Raw genomic sequence first — 4549 nt, forward strand, 5'->3', positions numbered from 1 at the left:
CCAGTCTCCTTTTGAAGATCTCCAAGGTACGCGCCTGCAGTCTGTTCCAGAGTCTGGTCACACAAATGGGAAGAAGTTTTTCCTTAGACCCAGTCTGAAATTTCCTAGGAATTTAGGACCGTTGATCCCGGTTTGCCCCGGGATGCACTGGTGCATAGTTGTTCATGTAGCCCCTGATATATTTGTAAGATGCCACCAAATCCCCATAAAGTCTTCTCTTTTCTAGGCTGAACAGTCCCATATCTGTCAGCCTTTCCTCGTATGGCTTGCTCTTCAGGCCTCTAATTATGCGAATGGCTCTTCTCTGGATTCTCTCGACCTTCTCCATGTCCTTCTTGAAGTGCAGCGCCCAGAACCGGACACAGTACTCCAGCTGCAGCCTCTCCAATGCCGAGTCAAGCGGGAGAATAACTCCCTTGTTTTGCCTGAGATGCATCGGCTGATGCACGCCAGCATACTGTTTGCTCTGCTGACTGTAGCATCACACCAGTGGATCATATTAATTTTCTGGGCATGTTATGGTTCGGGGGCCCCCACTACAGCAAGGATGTGGACAAGTTGGAGAGGGCATCAAAAATGGTTCGGGGATTGGGGCACGTGACTTGTGAGAGGAAGCTGAGGGAGCCGGGGTTATTTGGTCTGGAGAAGAGAAGACGGAGAGGGGATTTGATAGGAGCCTTCAGCTCCCTGCAGGGGGGCTGCAAAGAGGATGGCGCTGGGCTGTTCTCGGTGGGGGCAGACAACAGCACAAGGAGCAGTGGGCTCAGGCTGCAGCAAGGGAAGTTGAGGTTGGAGATTAGGAAGAACTTTCTCACTAGAAAAGTGAAGCACTGGAACAGGCTTCCTGAGAGGTGGGGGACTCCCCATCCTTGGAGGTTTTTAAGCCCCCGGTTGACAAAGCCTCGGCTGGGATGATGGAGTTGGGGCTGGTCCTGCTTGGAGCAGGGGGCTGGGCTGGATGTGACCTCCTGACCCCCATTTTCCAGATCCTACTTGGGTGAGCAAAGGCTGCAGGCGGGGGCTCCTGTAACGTGCCTGGGACCCCCCGTCTGTCCCTGCGGAGAGAGGATGGGGATGCCCGGTGCGAAGCGGGGCGGCGGGAGATGGAGACCAGAAAGGAGGTTCTTGCGCAGCCCCCCTCGGGATCCTGCGGGGCAGGCGGGACCTCGCTGCGGGGGGGCGGCCGCTGCCCCGGGAGAGCCCAGCCCCGCCCTCCGCCTACCTGCCTCCCGCGCCCGCCGGATGGAACGCGGAGACAGTTTACATCCGGTTGCCGGGGCAACAGCAGAACCCGCCGCCCTCCAGTCACAAGACTCGGAATCTTGGCGCGTTCTATCCTCGGCCAATCACAGGTGGGCATTCAAATCCATCGCGGGTCGCTCTGTGTTACCGGGTGGCGGAAACGCAGCTTGAAAGTAGGACGGATGCCAGCAGGTTAGGCTTCGCTGCTGGTTAAGGTGGCGCGGGGCCGTCTTGTCTGCGCATGCGTCTTAAGGTAGCTGGGGCTGCAGGGGGTGTGAGCAGTGCTCCGTGCTGGGCCGGGGGGAGCCGGCTTGCTCCCGTGTCCGGCGTGTGGTGCACGCCCAGCATTGCAAACGCCACCTTCATCCCTCTCCAGCTCCTGGGCTGTTTAGATTTGCAATCTCATTAGTGTCCATTAAATATCTGTGCACCCCTGATTTTGCTCGGGATTTCTTGCTACTGCCATACGTATAAGCCAGTGTTCAGGATCCAAAGGGGGGCACATTTTCCGATAGCGGACTTTAGGTAGTGGCACTGCATTAACGGATGAGAAGAGTCCGTTTTCTGAAGGGAGCATTGATTGAGCACAGCAATGTGCGACTCCAAGCACGCCACAAAGAGCAACAGAAAACTTCACCTACGCGAAGACGCAGCCCAGTATGGCACAGTGACAATGTGCACAGTTTAGCCTAATCGAAAATGCAATATAATAAACCAGACAAGGTTCTTTGGGTAAATCTGATATCTTTTGTTAGACCAACTCAAATAGTTGGGAAAATTCTTCTTTGCAAGCTTTTGGGTACAAACGCCCTTCGTCAGGCTGAGGAGGCATCTGCAGTTGGTGTGTGTGCACTTCCGGGATGGAAGGAAGAGTAAAGAAGCCAGAGGCTGGCATGCCTCTGGCTTCTTTACTCTTTATTTACTGTTCTTTCCTATAATAAGCCCAAAAGACAACAGAAAGCCATGCATGAGTCTGATGTCATCCCTAGGGCAGAGCGTCTCTTTCCAGCCAGGCGCTCAGAAAGTCCTTCTGGGGAGCCGGCAGGCCTTCTCAGGCTTAGGGGTGGAGATCCCACAGGCCTCATCTCTGTCCGGGCTTTTATAGGCGAATCTGCACCTCCTCCTTTCTCTGGAGCGCCTTGACCATAGTCACGTGCCCCTCATGAATAATTGCCTCCTCATCTGGGACCTCACCTTGGCTGAAAATGGGGCCCGGGCAGTGAAAACCTGCAACGCAGTGTCTGACACGAAGAGCCATCAGATAACAACACTTCGGGGACTTTTAATTAGAAAAGCGATGATTGCCATTGCCAGCAGAAGCCTTGCCTGCTCAGCAGCACTGGAGGCTAACTCCAAAGCAGCCCCACGAAAGGAGTTTGCAATGGGAGCGGTGCTGAGGCCGGCATCTCTCGCTGGTTTTGCTGCTTGCGCAGGGGCTCAGCATCACGCAGGCCCAGGCCATCAGAGGACTGCCTGCTTTTGGGGATGGGCCCAGCACTTGCTTGGGCGCCTGCAGAGAAGCCGGTTCCTGCTCAGGACGGCACAGAGGCGGGTTCTGCTCAGTGCGAAACTGCAGCCACTAGAGGCCACCCCACAAAAAGCTGCTTCTCTTCTCCGCATCCTCGGCTCTTTGCACTTCAAACAAGCTTTGGCGGCCCAGCCAATGCGCTGCGGCAGCCACCAAGCAGCCAGTCACTGTCACCCGCCCTGTGCCCAGGCAGGTGACTGGCAGGTGCAGGCTCAAATTGCAGGGCCTCGGAAAGAGCAAAACACAGAACGCTGCAGCCGGCCCCGAGACGTAAGTTGGGCTGGAAAAAACATTACAAGCGACTGGGGTAAACCTGCGTGTCTGGGGGCAGGGAGGTGGCCGGGGTCCGTGGCGAGCCGGTGGTGAACGGGGGTGAGTTTGCAGGTGGGAGCGGGCGAACGACTGACATGACTTTGCAAGGGCTGGAGGAAGTTCATGAATTGCCTTTTTTTTCTTCCCGCTCCTCTGCGCTTGTATTGCGTGTCTTGCTTGGATTATTTTGCCACGGGATATAATTGCGCAGACCCCCCCACCTCGTCCGTGCGCTCAGAGTGGGCGGCCGCCCCGGGCAGGAAGTGACATGAAAGAACTTTCTTGGGCGGCGAGACCAGCTGCGGATGCCTCTCGCAACCGGGTTGCGATTTAATTTTTAAAAGAAACCGAAACCCTGCGCTTGCTTGAGCAGGCTGAGGCGGGCGGCTGGCTCGCATTCATTTAGACCCTGATTTTGAGGGGTGCCGAGCCCCCCGGAGAATCTGGTCCCTAACCCTGCGCCTCCTTTTCTGAGAAGGATCGCTTCGTCTTGCTCGAAGGCGCTTACAGGTGTAAGGGCTCGATCCTGCTGACACCAAAGTCAATGGGAGTGTTGTCAGGGATGAAAACAGGCGCAGGATCAGAGCAGGTGTCACTCCTGTGAAAAGAGGATCTTCCCGTCTCTAGCAAGCAGATGCACATGCGTGTGCAAGTGTGTGCAGGATGAAGGTCTTCTGGTCCTTCAGGCTCTTCTGAGAGTCCCTAATATACTTATATTTTGCGATCCAGTTACTCTTTTCCATTTCCGCTGAATCCTGCCTTGACGTTGTTAAAGCTGTTGCTTATTGAAGGCTTGTCTGTGCCGGGAGAGATGTTTTCCCTACCCCTTAGCCTCCGCTTCGGGTCGCATAAATGAAAGGCACGTTGCAAGTCTTCTCCTGCAGGCTGGCTGCCCTAGGACGGTAGAGATTAGGTGTTTGTTCTGGGTCGATCACACAAGGTCACTAAATGTTAGGGAAGGATAAAACTGGGCTTGGAGAACAGCAGGCTTTTCAGTTAGGCCTCTCGAGCAGGAAAATCTTAGTACTGAAAGTCAGCCTAGAGACAGTTCACCGTTCATACCCAGTCTGGTTTGTGTGGCTGGATAAACTGTGCCTGGTGCATTTCTAGGGGGGTGGGGTGGGGGGTCCTCTGATAAAATACTGAACCACTGAGCTTTCATCTATATGGAAATTAATTTGATCACAGGGCATCATGTATGAGCCCAGAGATTTCCTGGTATCCTTGGCCAGAATTTCAGAGCAAATGTGGTTTTTATTCATTGAGTTACCTGCTTTTTCCTTTGAAATCTCTTCTAGTGTCTAAAATGTCATCTCAGGAAGTATAAACTGCCACGAGATTGACTCACTGGAAATGAGGGTGAATCCATGCCTCGTCTGGAGTGAGGCACCCCTTTCCTGCGAGGAGTGAGGAGCCCGCTTCTGCTCAGCTGCCCAGAGGATGACCAGCCTCTGCTGACCGGCCGTT

General features: G+C 54.6%; 2 protein-coding genes across 2 annotated transcripts in view; one reads left to right on the plus strand and one right to left on the minus strand.

The window, feature by feature from the left end:
* Window positions 1-1406, minus strand: part of STPG1 (sperm tail PG-rich repeat containing 1) — a 28890-nt gene extending 27484 nt beyond the window's left edge. Inside the window, exon 1 of the mRNA XM_019512417.1 lies at window positions 1223-1406. The gene's annotated coding sequence lies outside the window, so the exon portion shown is untranslated. The remainder of the gene's footprint in view (window positions 1-1222) is intronic.
* Window positions 1067-4549, plus strand: part of NIPAL3 (NIPA like domain containing 3) — a 35614-nt gene continuing 32131 nt past the window's right edge. Inside the window, exon 1 of the mRNA XM_019512415.1 lies at window positions 1067-1081. The gene's annotated coding sequence lies outside the window, so the exon portion shown is untranslated. The remainder of the gene's footprint in view (window positions 1082-4549) is intronic.

Source organism: Gavialis gangeticus, unplaced genomic scaffold (assembly GCF_001723915.1).
Source record: "Gavialis gangeticus isolate Ggan-Ray unplaced genomic scaffold, GavGan_comp1, whole genome shotgun sequence".
NCBI classification, from domain to species: domain Eukaryota; kingdom Metazoa; phylum Chordata; order Crocodylia; family Gavialidae; genus Gavialis; species Gavialis gangeticus.